Source organism: Chiloscyllium plagiosum, chromosome 16 (assembly GCF_004010195.1).
Source record: "Chiloscyllium plagiosum isolate BGI_BamShark_2017 chromosome 16, ASM401019v2, whole genome shotgun sequence".
Taxonomy (NCBI): domain Eukaryota; kingdom Metazoa; phylum Chordata; class Chondrichthyes; order Orectolobiformes; family Hemiscylliidae; genus Chiloscyllium; species Chiloscyllium plagiosum.
In genome coordinates this window covers 21364399-21373367 of record NC_057725.1, presented here as the reverse complement: position 1 = coordinate 21373367, position 8969 = coordinate 21364399, and positions in this window count along the sequence as shown.

The following is an 8969-nucleotide window of genomic DNA, read 5'->3' as shown; positions in this document are numbered from 1 at the left end:
AGGAGTGCAGCCAAGGTCACTCACCCCACATTTTTCTACACAATGGATTTTGATTCAAATCTACACATACAGCTCACAATTCACTGAATAAAATTATGTCTTCAGATGTTGTATTGCTGTATAAGGTAAGGTACTGAATTCTTCATTTAGATGGAAAGTTAAGTAGTCTAATCCAAAATGAGAGTCCTAAATCTGAAACCACAAAGGTATGAGAAATGAGGAGCCTAAGAACAAAGAGAACAAAGAAAATTTACAGTCAAGGAACAGGCCCTTCAGCCCTCCAAGCTTGAACTGATCTAAATCCACTGTCTAAGACTCTGTAATGCATATCTTTTTGGAAAAGATATGGTCAATTCCTAAGGCTCTGTATCCCTCTGTCCCCCACCTACTCATGCATCTGTCCAGACTCACCTTGAATGTATCTATCATGCCTGCCTCCAATACCTCTGCTGGCAATGCATTCCAGGCACCTACCACCCTCTGTGTAAAGTACTTGCCGCATGTATCCCCCTTAAATTTTTCTCCTCTCACCTTGAATGCGTTATTCATTATTGAATCCCTTACCCTGGGAAAAAGCTTATCTCTATTCATCCTGTCTATTACCTTCATGATTTTGTAGACCTCAATCAGGACCCCCTCAATCTCCTTTTTATAATGAAAACAATCCTAACCTACTCAACCTCTCTTCATAGCCAGCACCTTCCATACTAGGCAACATCCTCGTAAACCTTCTCTGCACCCTCTCCAAAGCGTCCACATCCTTTTGGTAACGTGGCCACTATAACTGTACACAGTATTCTAAATGCAGCCGAACCAAAGTCATATACAATTTTAACATGATCTGCCAGCTCTTATACTCAATACCTTGTCTGATGAAGACAAGCATATCATATGCCTTCTTGACCACTCTATTTAGCTGTGCAGCCACCTTCAGGGTACAATGGACCTGAACTCCCAGATCTGTCTGCTCCTCATTTTGGTAGTCAGGGTTACATCATTGAAAGGCATGACAGCACATAAGCAATGGTTAATATTTAAGAAATGAATGAACGCAACAGCTAAACATTCCTTTTGGGCAAAAGGATACATCAGGAAAATTGACCCAAACACGTTTAACAAAAATTAATGATAACAGTCAATCCAAAGAAGAGTCATATAAATTTGCTTGAAAAATTAACAAGTCTGAAGACTCGAATCATTTAGAATTCAGAAATAGAAAGGCCAAGAAGTTAATTACGAGATAAAAATTAGAGAATGTCAGTCAACTTGCAAGGAACATGACAGTGGATGGTAAGACCCTTTATAAGTATGCAAAAAGAAAAAAGATTAAGAAAGACAAATCGACTGAGTGGCCTATTCCTATTTTCTACGTATTTTTCAGAAAGGGTTAATGTTCAAGACTGCATTAAGCTCCACCCAATCTGAAAATGCCATATGATGTTGGATAGAGGAGTCAGAAAAATAGCTCTGGATCTCAGTTCGAACAAATGAATCATCTCTGCCTCCAATGGTCTTAGTAATAATATCTAACTAGCTAATGTAATACATATTCTAATTGCTACAATGCAATAAACTATATTCTTTTAGTGCAAATCACTTCTCATTCAGACTCATTACTGACTGTTCCTCTATCCCTGTAAACCCAATAGGCCTATACATGTAATAAGGGAAAGAGGAATGGTAGCAATATCCTTCTATCCAAAAAAAACCATAGGTCACATTTTTTTCCTGCATAGAACTTGTGCCCTCCTACCACGCGTGGAGTGTGCAATGATTTAAGTAACTGGGGCTGATTTTAATCAACATATTAGTCTCTACTCACTGCATTTTTCTAACACAATCTTGCTTTTATCAGAACTGACTTGCAGTTCAGGTTTTGAGGCGTGTTCACCAGAACATATCAACATGGAGCACATTAAAAAGGGGAAATAGTAAATCTGAAATGTACCGGCATACATCCAAAATAGAAGTAATTAAAAATGTTTCTTGTATAACGTGAGCACATTGCAATTAGAGCCAGTGTCAGGGCTATTGCTATTGTCCTGTGGATCCTTACATCAATGGACAAGGGATCTAGTTCAAGTCAGGTTGAGGATTGGGAGTTTAGATGAGGGACGATGTGGGTGGGAGGTAGTTTAAAGTCTGAAATGGGACAGAATTGGGGATTGTGAGGGTTGTGAGAACTATGGGTTTGGGGACAGTATAGGGGCTGCATTGGTAGTCTCTTGATTATGGGGTCCAGAGGATCACTTCTGCTTCTCCCAGGTCCTTTTGTAAACTCCTTGCCTTCTTTGTTGCAGTGATCCCTATGTGAACTTATGCATGTAATTAAAATCTGGTCCATATACATTAACATAGTCAACATGCAATCAATAGAAAATAAACACAACATTTTCACTAGATTATTTGTTGCATATTTTACGAACGTATATATGGATGAATATGTATTAACATATTCATAAAGTTCTGAAATCAAGTATGAGAAAAGAATTCATGAGACAATTTTGATTTCAACTCTTAACTTGACCTTGGATAAGCTCTATACTATGCAATATGTTACACATATGCACACGCCAAAGTTTCAGCACACACTTCACATTATCTGGGTTTTTCTAACAACAGATGGCTTTGTTTTACAAAACAATGCTGGGATGCTAGCATGTAGTACCTATCCCTTGTTGATCTCGAGAAAATAGCATTAAGCTGCCTTCTTGAAGCATTGCTGTCTTTGTGATATTATTGTATGCACAAGAGGGAAGGAATGCCAGGTGATCCAATGTGGATGAAGTAACAACAACCCATTTCTAAGTCAAGTTAGTGTGTGCATGAGACTTGGAAATGAACTTGCTGTGGTAATGTTTTCATACATCTGTGCCTTTATCCTTCCAAGTGGCAAAGAGTGATGACCTTGGGAGCAATACCAACAAGATAAACATTATTGCCAGGGTGGCTTTACTGCTTACTCACTCACATTTCATCATCAAATTCAATTCATGGTTTTAAAGGCAGATAAGTCTGCTTTGCTTTCCCGTTAAATCCACATAGCCCATTCACACATTAAAATAAATTGTTGGAGCAGTTACATTCAAAATAAAGACCATCAATCCCCAACAGATGGCATGTCTGAAAACTTGGACATCTCACCACTGTTTGCTAAGCCAAACCAATATAAATCAGATCTAATTCATGTCTGGTATTGAGATATTGGATTATAAGCTCTACTGGGCACAGAATGTATTTATTTCCATCATGATGTAAGGATTTGTCTAGGAATTCTATAAATAATTTAGTTTTTCACTTTCCACACAGAAAACAATTTTGAAAAATTAGTTTAAGACTGAAATAGGTTAAGATAAATATATGTGAGACTCGTATGTCAAATACCTATGTACTGCTTATTTTCTAGTCAATCAAATGAAAGCTATTCTCAATAATCTCAGGTTAATGATGTGCTGATTATTGATCCAACAATATTTGCATCCAATAACTCACTAATACTGAACCAGGGCACATTCCAAGATGGTAAAATTACAAGAGAAAGTTTATATTAATTAAGATCACGTGATTTGAAGAGACCAAGGGAACATTAGTTGCATTGCAATAATGATGGAAGACAGATTGTTAGTTACTTGTTAGTTTTCAGGGAACTTCTTCACTTTCTTGTTTCTTTTCCTCAGGTAGAAATAAGCCAGTATCCTGTTGATATCCCTCATTGTCTTCACTATTGCTGACCTTGTCTTCAGCCAGCTAGGTCCTCGGCTTTCGAATTTCCTCACGAAACCTTTCTGATTAAAAAGTATCTTTTTGGCCAACCTTTTGAACACATGTCAAGATTACACTTCCACTACGAGCAAAGCCGTGACAGTAGTGACTACTATCTCCAAGATCTATTGCAGCAAGACTCCTCTAACAGCACCTTCTAAACTCACTATGTCAGCCACATAGAAGGACAAGGGCAACAGAAACTTGGGCACATCACTTCCTGCAAGTTCCTGATCAAGCCTCACACCATACTGGAAAGTGGAAATCCTTGGAAATCTATTGTCAACTGTTACTGGGTCAAAAAAAAACCCTGCAACTCTCTCCCTAACCAACACCACCTGCCCTCCAGAAATTCACAAAGTAGTCAGCTCACTCCACCCTCTTGAGGGCAGAATGGACAATAATAGATGAATTTGTCAATGGTGCTTACATCTGAAGAAGAAACAAATACAGTTAGCTTTGTAGCACTCTGAAAAGGCAACACTCTGACAATTCAGCACTGCACTGGAGTGGCAGCCAAGAATATGTAATATAGAATTGGAACCAAAGCAAGAACACTACCAATTGAAATAGCTATACTCATTGTAAACTGTCATACTTGTAACAGATATGGCATAAAACAACTGCACTAATAGAAAAAGTTGGTTTGGTTAAGAGCGGAGTGGATGATGAAGCCTTTCAATGATTTCCTTTTGCTACCTATTCCCTGGAGAAATATGTAGCATTACAACAGAAGCAGCAACAGCATTTCAGAAAGCATCAGCAGCGGTGTTAGTAATGAAAATAAAGATTAGCTCCTAGGTGATTATTAAAAGATTGAGGGCTGCAAGAGTGGAGGAGCACCAGACTGTGATTACATGTGTTTGAAATTATCAAAGGAAGTGAATTGGGACAAGTTAAACTGTGCTATTGACTTCCCTCAAGAAAATCATTTGTCAAAAATTGTAAATTAAAATGTGAATGAGTTGATAAGGTAACTTGGTGAGATGTGAAAAGAATCTCCCTCTTATTTCTATAAACAGAGGGATAGGAAAACTGACTGAAACTTGATTTGTTGACGATTTTGCAAACAATCTCCAAGACAAAATACATCTGTTTTGCTATAAAGCAAATGCTTAGTTCATTTTTTTTGAAACCTACTTGACATTTAAAGATGTTTTAAAGTTGGAATGCTGGCCAGCTTTATTGGAGAACTGAGATGTTACAAGCGGCTGTGATGGATGTGAGGGAAAGAGCATTTTGGTTTATGTGCTAAACCAATGCAATATCAGTGCTGTACCTTCAGACATGTGCATCAAATGACCATTGTCAGTTGGGCAGCTTTAAGATATTGTCATTGCACATGGCAGACAGTGTACCTGATCTCTCTAGTTTCCCAATGGCAAAAGTCATCCCCCATGGCATGTGACCAGTAAAGTTCGTTGATGTTGGCAGTGGAGGGAGTGGGGTGAATGAGAGGAAGCAAGAGAGTGAGGGCCAGCAACAGATGAAGCTCTTTGCCAGACCTGGATGGGCTCAAACATGTTAGAAACAAAAGCACATTGTTGCACAAGGTGGTTGGTGGAATACTGAGGAAGTGCAGAATTCAGAACTCTTCCATAAATGCTCCATAATAGCCAGAACTTGGAAACATAGAAAATAGGAGCAGGGATTGGCCAAACAGCCCTTTGAGCCTTCTTCACCTTTCAATCTGATCATGGCTGATCATCCAACTCAGTCCCCTGTTCCTACTTTCTCCTCATAACCTTTGATCTCTTTAGTCCTAAGAACTACCTCTTACTCTTGCCTGAAAACATTCAATGTTTTGACATCAACTGTTTTCTGTGGCAGAGACTTCCACAGGCTCACCACTCTGTCAAAAGAACATCTTCGTAAATGGATTCATCAACGTATCTACAATTTTCCACACCCCTCCTGTCTTCTCGTGATGTTAAAATTTCCATAGCATCATGTTGAAAGAGTGAATTCTCTGGGTGCCACCTTTTATGTTTGTCCATTAACCAACTGAGGAAAGGGATTACCATCCAGCCTTTGTCATGTGCTGTCTGATGGAGGTTGCTGTGAGCCAGTTGGCTGCTACATATCCCATAATACAACAGTGATACACTCTAAAAATGCTTCATTGACTAGAAGTTACCTCGAAGTGTCCCTGAGATATTATATAAATGCAAAATCCCGTCTTTCTTTAGGATTTGAGAGACTTCCTAATGCCTGGAGTAATGGGTTTGTTCTGCAGTACCTAAACTGCATGTCTTGAACAGTTTCACATCACAGCCACACGACTGGGGGCAGCACGCTGGCTCAGTTGTTAGCACTACTGCCTCACAGCGCCAGGGACCCGGATTTGATTCCAGTCTCGGGCGACTTGTCTGTGTGGAGTTTGTACATTCTCCTTGTGTTTGCATGGGTTTCCTCCGGGTGCTCCGGTTTCCTCCCACAACCCAAAAGATGTGCAGGTCAGGTGAATTGCCCATGCTAAATTGCCCATGCTAAATTGCCCATTGTGTTCAGGGATGTGTAGGTTAGGTGCATTAGTCAGGGGAATGGGTTTGTGTGGGATACTCTTCGGAGGGTCAGTGTGAACTTGTTGGGCCAAAGGGCCTGTTTCCACACTGTAGGGATTCTAAGATTCTAAGACTGGCTTTAGTGACTGAGCAGCCTCTTGCCTATTTAGAGCAGGAATGCTAGATGCTCATTAAAATGCAAACCTGAAAGCTGAATCAAGAGGGGAAACCAAAATGCAAATTCCCTGCCAGCCTATTAGCAGCTGATCCCAGGCTTTACAAGTGTTAATCAGATGTGTACCTGTTTAATGTTTCTTTTCTACCTTTGTAATATAAGTGGAAGTTACTATTGACTTCATATAACCCTAGCCAAGTGGTTCCGTGAGATATTGGTAGACAACTGGTTTGCTAGCCATTTTAATACAAGTGACATTGGTCCATGATGTATCTGGATTTCATAGAATCCCTACAGTGTGGAAACAGGCCATTTGACCCAACAAGTCCACACTGTGAAGATTAACTCACCAAGACCCATTCCCCTACCCTATCATTCTACATTTGCTCTGACTAGTGCACCTACTCTACACATCCCTGAACACGATTGGCAATTTAATATGGCCAATTCACCTAACCTGCACATCTTTGTGGGAGGAAACTGCAGCACCCAGAGGAAACCCATGCAGACATGGGGAGAATGTGCTAACTCCACACAGACAGTCGCCTGAGGCTGGAATCAACCCCGGATCCCTGGCGCTGTGAGGCAGCAGTGCTAACCACTGAGCCACCATGCAACCATCTAATCTAATTGTGAAAGAAAGTGTTGCCAAGTCAAAGATCTGATGTACAAAATCAACTTACCTTAGGTTGATTAATCAACACATTAATTGTGCAACTTTCAGCCGATGTTACCTGCTACACAACATTTATTTATTTTATCCTGTTCACATCGAATCAAGTTCAAATTAACAAGAAGGGAATTCCAAAACTGAGGGCAGAGATTAAAAGCCAGTGATGGCTAAAGTTGGCAGAAAAGGAGGGGGATGTATAAGAGGTAAAGGTCATTTCCCTGAAATGTGAACTTTGTTCCTCTCTACACAGATGCTGAATATATTCAGCAATTTCAATTTTAACTAATTAACAGTACATCTGATGCAGAAAGATTAGACTGAAAGGAATCATTCCGCTGGTCAAAAACACTGCTTGTGGCCCCATGAACTTTTGTGGAGTAAGATTTGGGGCAAAATCTTCCCAATCCCTGAACAACATGGGCAATGGTGAGAAAGTTTGGGAGAACCACGTGATTCCCGCCATTGATAGTAAAAAGTGCTATTTCTCAACTAAGCATTGAACAGTGAGATAAGATTCTTGCTAGCCAGTGGTGAGAGGCATATTTGCATATATTAGCATGCACTAGCTCCCACAATGATGGCAAAACTTTGCCTCATTGATACACAATTCCCCATTCTCCTACCTGCTGGATAGAAACAAGACAGTGACAACCCCAACATGAAAGTCAGAACTGTAATCTAGTGACTCCAGCTCACCCTTGGTCCTCTGGCCCTCCATCATCACCAACACCTCAGGGCATACTCCATTGGCAGTGACCACATGCACCTTCGTTCCCCCTTCCAGGTGTCTGTTGGCAAAGCTGGAAGCCAATTTCCCTCTACCCATCATGTCTGGAGCAATTGACAGGAGCTGTGCAAGGTAGCTACACTCTCCCTGGTGCACATTCAGTTTTAAAGGTGGCACGAATACCAGGAACCACAGGAGGTCCCACCAGTGGCTAATACTTCACCTGTGGCAGGTTTAGAGATGCAATGAGTAGAGCACCATGGGAGCACCGTGCGTAGGTAATGGGGCAAGTTTGGAAAGATAGTGTCAGAAAACCCATTAGACCTTGGAGAGAGGAACTTTCCATGAAACTTGTCAAAATTGACCCTGAGTCAACTTCTTGAATACTGGAAACCATCATTGATGTGGGAATGACAACATATTATCAGATCCATTACATTAGGCCCATTGTATCTTTGCTGGTTCTCTGAAAGGGTTATCTAATGAATTCCACTCTCTCCCCCTTTTCTGATATTATCTTTCAAGTATTGATCTAATTCCCTGTTCAACGTAACTGTTAAATCTACTTCCACATTATTTCAGGCACCGCATTCCACTTCATAACAACTTGCTCCATATTGATCTCCTCACCTCCCCTCTGGCAGGCTGTGGACCATGTAGTTTGGTATTTGTTGTTCAATATAAACATGGTGGATCGGAGTGCCTGTTTCAATACTGAATGTTTCTATAACTCTATGACTCTATAGTTCTTTTCTTAATTTCTATCAATCTGTGACTCTGTGGTACGAAACATCCTACTATAAGGATTTTATCTAATAGTCAATCTCCTTATTTTCAGATATTTTGCCTTCTGAGTGGCATCTCCTGCTTGGAGCTTAAAAATGTGTTGCTGGAAAAGCGCAGCAGGTCAGGCAGCATCAAAGGAGAAGGAGAATCGACATTTCGGGCATAAGCCCTTCTTCAGGAATGAGGAGGGTGTGCCAAGCAGGCTAAGATAAAAGGTAGGGAGGAGGGACTTGGGGGAGGGGCGTTGGGAATGCAATAGGTGGAAGGAGGTTAAGGTGAGGGTGATAGGGTGGAGAGGGGGTGGGGGCGGAGAGGTCAGGAAGAAGATTGCAGGTCAAGAAG